The sequence below is a fragment of the Rattus norvegicus genome, chromosome 16, assembly GCF_036323735.1.
Source record: "Rattus norvegicus strain BN/NHsdMcwi chromosome 16, GRCr8, whole genome shotgun sequence".
NCBI lineage: Eukaryota > Metazoa > Chordata > Mammalia > Rodentia > Muridae > Rattus > Rattus norvegicus.
In genome coordinates this window covers 13564185-13575288 of record NC_086034.1, presented here as the reverse complement: position 1 = coordinate 13575288, position 11104 = coordinate 13564185, and positions in this window count along the sequence as shown.

Genomic DNA, 11104 nt, shown 5'->3' with positions numbered 1-11104 from the left:
AAGTTACTCTTAAGTTCTTTGTATATTTTGGATATTAGCCTTCTATCAGATGGAGGATTGGTAAAGATCTTTTCCCAACCTGTTGGTTGCCATTTTGTCTTAATAGCAGTGTCCTTTGGCTTACAGAAGCTTTGCAGTTTTATGAGGTCCCATTTACCAATTCTTGATCTTAGAACATAAGCCATTCATGTTTTGTTTAAGAAATTTCCCCAGTGCTCATGTGTTCAAGAGTCTTCCCCATTTTTTCTTCTATTAGTTTGAGTGTATCTGGTTTTATGTGGATGTCCTTGATCCACTTGGATGTAAGCTTTGTACAGGGTGATAAGAATGGATCGATTAGCATTCTTCTACATGCTGATGTCCAGTTGAAACAGCATCATTTATTGAAAATGCTATCCTTTTTCTATTGGATGCTGTTAGCTCCTTTGTTAAGGATCAAGTAACCATAGGTGTATGCGTTCTTTTCTGGGTCTTCAATTCTATTTCACTGATCCATGTGCCTGTCTCTGTACCAATACTGTATAATTTTTATCACTATTGCTCTGTAATACTGCTTGTGGTCAGGGATGGTGATTCCCCCAGAAGTTCTTTTATGGCTGAGTATAGTTTTTCACTATCCTGTTTTTTTGTTATTCCAAATGAATTTGCAAATTGCTCTATCTCTATGAAGAATTGGATTGGAATTTTGATGGAGATTGTATTAAATCTGTAGATTGCTTTTGGCATCTGACCATTTTTACTATATTAATACTGCCAATCCATGAGGATGGGAGGTCTTTCCATCTTCTGAGATATTCTTAAATTTCTTTCTTTAAAGACTTGAAGTTCTTGTCATACAGATCTTTCACTTGCATGGTTAAAGTCACACCGACGTATTTTAAGTGTTTTGGGACTATTATGAAGGATATCGTTTCCCTAATTTCTTTCCCAGCCTGTTTATCCTTTAAGTAGAGAAAGGCTACTGATGTTTGAGTTAATTTTATACCCAGTCACTGCTGAAATTGTGTATCAGTTTTAGTTCTTCTCTGGTGGAACTTTTGGGGTCACTTAAGTATTTTATCATATCATCTGGAATAGTGATATTTTGACTTCTTCCTTTCCAATTTGTATCCTTTTGACATCCTTTTGTTGTCTGATTGCTCTGGCTAGGATTTTGTGTACTATATTGAATAAGTAGCGAGAGAGTGGTCATCCTTGTCTAGTCATTTTAGTAGGATTTCTTAAGTTTCTCTAAATTTAGTTTGATGATAGCTACTGGTTTGCTATATATTGATTTTACTATGTTTAGGTATGAGCCTTGAATTCCTGATCTTTCCAGGACTTTTATCATGAAGGGTGTTGAATTTTGTCAAATGTTTTCTCAGCATCTAATGAAATGATCATGTGGTTTTTATCATTGTGTTTGTTTATATAGTGGATTAGGTTGATAGATTTCAGTATATTGAACCATCCCTGCATACCTGGGATGAAGTGTATTTGATTATGATGGATGATTATTTTAATGTGTTCTTTTATTAGGTTTGTGAGAATTTTATTGAGTATATTTGCATCAGTATTCATAAAGGAAATTGGTCTGAAATTCTCTTTCTGTGTTGGGTCTTTGTGTGGTCTAGTTATAAGAGGAATTATAGGTTCATAGAAGGAATTTGACAGTGCTCTGTCTGTTTCTATTTTGTGGAATAGTTTGGACAGTATTGGTATAAGGTCTTCTATGAAGGTCTGATAGAATTCTGTACTAAACCCATCTGGTCCTGGACTGTTTTTGTTTGGAGACTATTAATAACTGCTTCTATTTCTTTAGGAGTTATGGGTTGTTTAGATGGTTTATCTCTTCCTCATTTAACTTTGGTACCTGGTATTTGTGTAGAAAATTGTCCATTTCCTTTAGATTTTCCAGTTTTGTTGAATATAGGCTTTTATAGCAGGATCTGATGATTGAATTTCCCCAGATTCTGTTGCTTTGTCTCCATTTTCATTCCTGATTTTGTTAGTTTGAATACATTCTCGGTGCCCTTTGGTTAATCTAGCTAAGGGTTTATCTCTCTTGTTGATTTTCTCAAAGAACCAGCCCCTGGTTTGTTGATTCTTTGTATAGTCTTTTTTGTTTCTACATGGTTGATTTCAGCCCTGAGTTTGATTATTTTCTGCCTTCTACTCATCCTGGATGTATTTGTTTCTTTTTGTTCCAGAGCTTTTATGTGTTCTGTCAAGAAGCTGACATATGCTCTCTCCTGTTTCTTTTTTCAGGCACTAAGAACTATGAGTTTTCCCCTTAGCACTGATTTCATTGTGTACAATAAGTTTGGTTATGTTGTGTCTTCATTTTCATTAAATTCTAAAAAGTCTTTATTTCTTTATTTCTTCTTTGACTAAGATATCATTGAGCTGTGCATTGTTCAGCTTCCATGTATATGTCCGATTTCTGTCGTTTTTGTTTTTATTGTAGATCAGTCTTAGTTTGTGGTGACCTGATAGAATGCAGCGGATTATTTCTATCTTCCTGTATCTGTTGAGACCCATTTTGAGACTGTTTCTGTTGTCAATTTTGGAGAAGGTCCCATGAGATCCGGAGAAAAAGTTATATCCTTTTGTTTTAGGATTGAATATTCTATACATATCGTTAAATCCATTTGGTTCATAACTTCTGTTAGTTTCTCTATATCTCTGTCTAATTTCTGTTTCCATTACCTGTCCATTGATGAGAGTGGGCTGTTCAAATCTCCTACTATTATTGTGTGAGGTACAATGTGTGATTTGAGCTTTAGTAAGTGTTCTTTTATGAAAGTAGGTGCCCTTCTATTTGGAGCATCGATATTTAGGATTGAGAGTTCATCTTGGAGGATTTTTCCTTTGATGACTATGATGTGTCCTTTCTTATCTTTTCTAAAGAATTTTGTTTGAAAGTCAATTTTTTTTATATTAGAATGGCTACTCCAGTTTGTTTCTTCATACCATTTGCTTCGAAATTTATTTTCAAGCCTTTTATTCTGAGGTAGTGTCTGTCTTTGTCGTTGAGGTGTATTTCCTGTATGCAACAAAATGCTGGGTCCAGTCTATTTTTCTATGTCTTTTAATTGGGAAATTGAGTCTGTTGATGTTGAGAGATATTAAGGAATAGTGATTGTTGCTTCCTGTTATTTTCATATTTAGAGGTGGAATTATGTTTGTGTCTCTCTTCTTTTTGTTCCATTGCAAAGAGATTTCTTTCTTGCTTTTTCTCCAGAGTAATTTCCCTCCTTGGAGTTTTTCCATCTATTATCCTTTGTAGGGCTGGTTTTGTAGAAAGATATTGTGTAAATTTGGTTTTGTCATGGAATAATAGTATCTCCATCTATGTTAATTAAGAGTTTTGCTGGATATAGTAACCTGGGCTGTTTTTTTGTGTTCTCTTGGGGTCTGTATGATATATGCCCAGGAACTTCTGACTTTCATATTCTCTTGTGAGAAATCTGGGGTAATTCTTATAAGTCTGCCTTATGTCTCTAGACCTTTTTCCCTTACTTCTTTTAATATTCTTTGTTTTGTGCATTTGATGTTTTGACTATTATGTGACGGGGGGGAATATCTCTTCTGATCCAATCTATTGGGAGTTCTCTAGTCTTCTTGTATGCTTATAGGCATCTCTTTCTTTAGGTTAGGGGAGTTTTCTTCTATGATTTTTTTTTTGAAAATATTTACTGGCCCTTTAAGTTGGGTGTCCTCACTCTCTTCTATAACTATTTTCCTTAGATTTGATCTTCTCATTGTGTCCTGTGTTTCCTGTATGTTTGGGGTTAGAAGCTTTTGGGTTTTACATTATCTTTGATGGTTGTGTCAATATTTTCCAATATCTTCTGCCTTTGAGATTCTCACTTCTATCTCTTTTATCTGTTGGTGATGCATGCATTTATGACTCCTGATATCTTCCCTAAGTTTCTATCTCCAGGATTATCTCCCTTAGTGCTTTTTTAAAAAATTATTTTACTTCCATTTTAAATTCTGGATGGTTTTGTTCAATTCCTTTACCTGTTTGGTTGTGCTTTCCTGTAATTCTTTAAGGGATTTTTACGTTTCCTCTGTAAGGCCTTCTACTTGTTTACTTGTGTTGTCCTGTATTTCTTTAAGAGAGTTATTTATGTCCTTCTTAAAGTCCTCCATCATCATGGTAAAATGTTATTTTAAATCTAAATCTTGCTTTTCCCGTGTGTTTAGATATCCAGTATTTGCTTTGATGGGAGAACTGAGCTCTAATGGTGCCAAATAGTCTTCTTTTCTGTTGCTTAGATTCCTACACTTGCTTCTCTCCATCAGGTTGTCCCTGGTGTTAACTTGTCTTGGTGTTTCTGACAGTGACTTGACCCTCCTGTAGGCCTCTGTGTCAGCACTCCTGTAGACCTGTTTTCCTATTTCTTTCAGCTGATTCTGGGAACAGAGTACTCTGCTCTCAGGTATGCAGGCACTCTGGTGACTATCTTTCAGCTCTAGGTGCAGGCAGGAATCAGAAGTGTCTTTCCCCTGACTGCTCCTAGGTCCCTGTGCCCAGGGTGTACAGATGGCACTAGGTGATTCCTCCTTGGGTCGGGAATGTGGGCAAAGGGTAGTCTCTTCTGATTTTTCAGGAGTATCTGCACTTCTGAGGGTCCAGCTCCCTCCCCCATGAGATTTGGGTACCTGTATCATAGTCTCTTAAGACTGATAAATACATGCATATATGCAGTAGAATACAATATGAATTCACAAAAGTCAGAAGCCTTCTTTTGTACCAATAAAAAACGTACTGAGAAAAAATCTGGGAAAAATTCCCCTCACAGTAGTTTGAAAATATATAATAAAATATTTAAAATGCATAAGAACATGTATGAAGTACCCAGAAGTGATCCTATATAGTGACAGGACTATTGAAGCTGATGTTATGAAAAACCTCAAAGGCTTAAATAAACAGAAGCTTTGTTGTTCCTGTTTCCTAGTATTGCTGCCCCCAACCCTGCTTCTCTGACACAAGGAGAAACTTCAAATCATAAAATAAAGCATTTTTGCTTTGAAAGTAATCGGATGCTTCTAGTTGTTATTTATAAACAAGAACACACAGTGGTCTTCTCTGTTTCTCCTGTTTAAGGGAGGAATATTTTCCATCACAAAATGCATGGGGTGACCAAGAAATGATCTGAAGAAGTTCAAGACAAAATCAAATGACCCGGGAAAAACTCTCTGTCAGGTCCAATGCATTTGCTGTATTAGGTCTTTTGTTTCATTTTCATATAAAGACTACTCATTTACCCTCACATATATTCATTTCACTAACAACTACTATTAGATATATTATAATTATTTGAATTTCAATTTGTACTTTTAGAGAAAGTATAGACTTTTTGAAATTGGTTTCTTGCTCCTCCCCATGTCCCTTGAAAGTGAGATAAGTTATTTCATCGTATTTGAGATATCCATGGTCATAAAGAGCCCCTTAAAAGTCATCCTGACCATGAGGTCTAGAGATAATTAGATGTGTCTTTTCATTGTAATCATTTTTCGTTCGATTGCTCAGTGTAACAATTGCTCAAGAATATTATTGAAGCTGAGAAAATGAGTATGATTGCTATTCTTGGTTTTCAACTTAGATTTCATCTGAGGTTAAATAAAACCAAAAATAGAGGGCACATCTGTGAGGGATTTATGCTTAATTCAATCTGCATCTTTGAGGAAGGAAGTTATACTTTTAACCCAAAAATTTAATCCAGGTATAATCTGGACCATTCATTCTTCTGTAAGCCAAAATATGGACTGAAGTTTAAAAAAAGCTTTTATTTGTAGCCTGTTTGCACTCACCTTTCTATGATGTCCATTTTTTCAATCACATAAGAGCCTACTTATTCAGGATTCAAGAATATGCTGAGGACAAGTCGAGACATCAGCCTCCTCATGGACTGAGGAGCCCCTGGATACTTGGACTCTCTATTCATAATCAGCCATTGTTGAATTAGTTGCTCCATAGCCTATAATCATTCTAATAAATCCCCTTTATGTGGACAAAGAAGTTCATCATATATATTTTATTAGGTATTGCTGACTGCTATATGAGATATCTAGTGAGGACCGCTTAGAACACTGCTTATCTCATAAAAGTCTTAGTTCATTGAAAACAATGACTTTAGGAAATTCTTAGGCAAATGAATAGAACTTGAAAATATCATTCTGAGTGATGTAATCCAATGACAAAAGAACACATGGGTTATGCACTCACCAATAGGCGCATATTAGCCTAAAGGCTCAGAAAACCCAAAATACAAAACAATGAAGTTCAAGAAGAAGAAAGACCAAAGTATGGATGCTTCAGACCTTCTTAGCAGGGGAAACAAAAATACTCACAAGAGGAAATATGGAAACAACACGTGGAGCAAAGACTGAAGGAAAGGTCATCCAGACACAGCCCCACCTGGGGCTGATTCAGCTCATATACAGATACCAAACCCAGACAATATTGTGGATGCCAAGAAGAGCATGCAGATAGGAGCCTGATATAGCTATTTTCTGAGGGACTCTGCCAGAGCTTGACAAATACAGAGGCGAATGCTGGCAGCCAACATTGAACTGAGAACAGGGTCCCCAAAGGAGGAGTTAGAAAAAGAACTGAAGTAGCTGAAGGGGTTTGCAACCCCTAAGAGCAGCAACAATATCAACCAACCAGACTCCCCAGAGCTTACAGGGACTATACCACCATCCCAAGAGAGTATAGGGTTAGACTTGTGACTCCAGCTGTATATGTAGCAGAAGATAGTCTTGTTGGACATCAATGGAAGGAGAGGCCCTTGTTCCTGTCAAGGCTATATGCCCCAGTGTAGGGGAATGTCAGAGTGGGGAGGTGGGAGTGAGTGAGTGTGTGAGTGAGAGACCACCTTCATAGATTCGGGGATGGGGGCAGAATAGTGAGTTGCTGGAGGGGAAACTGGGAAAGGGAAAATATTTAAAATGTAACTGAAAAATCCAATAGAAAAAGAAAGAAAACTTCTCAGCTCCATTACAAATTCTCAATGGCCACATTCCCTTAACACATTTTTCATGAGATGAGAGGCTCTGGGGCAGGCCTTCTTAGTTTCTATAGCTTCTAGGCAACAATATTAAAATAACCAAAAAATCCTCTCAAGTGAAACCCACACTAATACATCTTTGTGAGTTCATCACATGGAGTGATTATAGCATAAGAAAAAACTATTAACTGGATGTCTTAGTTCCTGACCTGGTACCTAAAAGAACTTTAAAATCACAGGGCAGATTGTGGCAAGTTTGTTCTTTCCTTAAACCATGTGGGTACTAGGGAAGGTGCTCAGGTTTGGAGAGTCGGAGGCAACTTCCTGAACTTGCTGAAACAAATCACACTCTGCTCACCTCAGTCATAGTCCTGAAGTAGCTCTGTATCTACAGTAATGTTCTCTGTGTATATCTCTCTGTCATTCATAAAGAGAAGATTCATTTTGACTTGGTTTGACAACAGAAATCTGGAGACCCATGGGATTCCTTTTTCCACATATTAAGTCTTTGACACATAGTCTTAGAAGTCACATGATAGAGGGAGCTTCCCAAGAATCACTTATTCGTTGGGAAGAAACACTTTCTATATACTGTGAGATGTACTGTTGTAAAAGAGTAGCATCTACCACCCCCTCCCTTCCTAGACTTGAGAGGAAACATTCTCCACCAGAGGTTTGTGGTCTCTGCTTCATGCTCCATACCCTAAGTCTAGTCTGAAGCTTGCCCTTACCCTGCTTTGATTGTTCATCCACATGATTTACTTGCCAGCTCTACTCACAGAGAGTTTCTCAATTCTGCTTTCCATCTGATGGGCCTCATCTGCATTTTCCCTCCAGGATGAGATGTGGGAGATTTGCCCCAACCCAGAAAATGCTGAGATGCTGAGGCATGATACAGAATCCACAAATGCCCTACATGGATGCCTGGCAGTTTAGACCATTAGCATGACTACCCTTGTATGTGACCCTACAGGTCTCAAGAAACTTCTCTCTTTGTTTGGATGCACCACACAAAGAAGGACAAAGTTTCAGTACAGGGACTGGAGACATAGCTCTTCAGTTTGAGAATTTGAGTCCCAAGGGACCTAAAGGGCAACTTACAATCCTCTGTCACTTCTGTTCCAGGCGCAATCCAATGACCTCTCCTGGTCTCTGTCGGAATTGCATGCAAACAAACATCTGGAGACAGGAGGGAGTGGATGGAGTGGTGGGGGAGCACCCTCATGGAGGCAGGGGTTGGGAGGATAGGGTAGGGGGTTTTCTGAGGAGGAATGAGGAAGGCAGATAATAGTTGAACTATAAAGAAAATATCCAATAAAATGAGAAAAAGAAATACGTCAAAAACCTAAACAAACCCAATCCCCCACAAACAAGAAGCTATCAAGTATATGAACAAGGCATCAGGAAAAACTAATTATCGTGAAGAATAACAAACAAACCACCACCAATAATAATAAAAATATTCATCTCTCCATAATTGTAATTTATTATCTCTGCTCTGCAGTTAGAGTTGATGCTACATTTCAAGGAAACCAGAGGCATGTAGCTCTGTTTCCTGATCTCTTTCATACTCCCTTACTGAATGTTTTTATTTCCTAAAGTGTATTAGAGAAATACTGCTGTTTCTCCTTTGTTTTTCCAACATGATTATTCAAAGAGCAACATATTATAAGGGTAACTAGATTTGTGAGCACAAAGATACAGCAAGGATATTTTTTCATCATGACTTTGGGATCCACAGAGTATGACACACTATCCACATCGAGAGCACAGTTTCCTGTGCAGCTCTGGCTGGCTATGAACTAATATGAAGCCTAAGCTGCATGAGATTTGCAGAAAATCATTGTTGCCTGATACCTATGCTGTTACTGAACTAAGAACCACACATGAATACTCGAGGTTCTTATGAGTGAAGGGTTAAAGGTCACATTTCTATTTATGAGAATACAGTAATTTCCAACACCATCTTAAAGTGTGGAGTCAATAAGTAAAATGTATAGACATAGGGTAAAAGCAAATTAATTACAGTAGCAAAAATATAACAAATAAATAACAAACTTCTAACGAAAACAAAGAAAATCAAACACAAAAAGCAATCAAACCTCAAACCAAAAACCAAACACAACAATTAACTTAAGCAGCATTCTCTTGGTGCAGATTGTGCAGCACAGACCTGCAGCCTATTACTGACCTTGTGAACATAGCAGAACGGGACTCCAGACGGCAATAATCTCTTCAAGATGAATGTGGATATGCCTCTTTGGGGGTGGTTTGTTGTTGATGGACAAGTCCTCCCTAGGCTAAGCATGAGACATGTTACAGAAGATATCTCAAGGTCTTTAAAGTTCACATGACTGATGCCTATGAAATTATACTTCATGACTCATCAAGACAAGAAAAAATTGTCACTCCAAGACTCCTCCTGAATGCCAAGCATTTCCTGATGGCCCTCAGTACCCTCCAATGTGACTCGTACTGGGTTAGATGCTAGACAAAATAAATCCCTCTTCCCACATAGGAAAGCAAAGGAAGAAAGTGCAGCCCAGGATTGCCATGGTTATTAGGATTGAGATGGAAAGTTGTTGACTTTCTTTGTACACTCAGTGCTCCTGGTGGACAGTTCTGTCTGAGGGAACACTTTTCCTATTCTGCTGGAATATTTCAGACCTAGGGGAGGAAAAGATAACGGCCTGGTGAGGACCTGTCATGTTAGTGATTCAACCCACAGCACCAGTATTCAGCAGGATAATCCAGTAAGACCTTTAAGATATTTTAAAAATCATGTTGCAATGTTGGAATGTCAGTTCAGGAGAGAAGACCATATGAAGGCCTTCTCAGGAGCTAGGCCACCACTGAAGTGAAGGCTATTATTATGCCTCTAGCATAGGAATATGCCTGGGTTCCACTTGACAACCTCTCTATCTGAAAATACAGAGAGGAATAATATCACACGAAGTACATGCACACTGAAGTGATACTATAATCAGCAAGAGTGTGCTGCATGTAAGTCTTACCAAAGGATGTACTGAACTCTAAAGTAGATGCTCATGCAGAAAAGAAATGATGTCCCTGCTTTGTTTAAGGCTACTGTAGTACTATTTGTGGGGAGACTTCAAGGCAATGGGCTCAGATAATACTAGAGAGTTCATCAGGGAGGGATGAGTACACAATAGCCAGAATCTCTATGGATCACACATATTTCAAGGACAAAAGTTCTTTTAAACTGGACCAGAACAATATTCTGAGCTGTTCCTAGTTAACTGAGTCTGAGAACTATATAGAAAGTCAGACATCCAAAAAAGGACAGTTGACAGGTACAGGTAATCTACTTGGTTCCTCCCATCATGTGCTCTTACCTCACCTCAGAGGCATCGAAATGATGCTGAATCTTCTCAGCCAAGTCCTTTTGCTCAGGGAACAATTCTTTCTGATTCAGTGGGTCCTGAAACCTTTCTTCCAATCTGTCCTCATCCTGGTCATTACAAGATTATATTGTCCCAGGAGTCATGAATACATACAGGTACACAGCCAGACAGGGAGAGAGACACCCAGGCATACACACTTCTGAACACACATAAATATATTTTTTCATACATACAAACATAGTACTTTGCAGGAATATAGTTATTTTCTCAGTTAATGATAATAAAAGAGATGACTCAGGATACTATTAAGGCATAAGATAAAAATCCTTGAATGGGATAACTACATAGAGGGCATAGCCTAATAGAGAGCTCTGTCAATAAAGTGCTTCCCCCTAATAACAGAAGTTAGAAATATGGGGTCTTGGCCTATTAGCCAAGCCTGCCCAGCAAGTTCCCAAAGCTGTGCACAGTATGCTTGATTCCCAGCAATAGACTACTGGGTAGTGGTACACAAGTCTATTCTATCCTCTAGCTCACTGTTTCCCAGTAGCTCCAAAGTGAGCAGAATATTCTAATAGGATACCCCTTTACCATAGCCTGCCTCACTTTGGACCCAACACCATCAGCACATAAAACATGAAAATCACCATAACCAAAGTAAAACTTTTCACATTGTAATGGTATATACTGTAGGGTATATTTTGAGTAAGATAAGGCTAACTAGTGCAAGGTCAAATG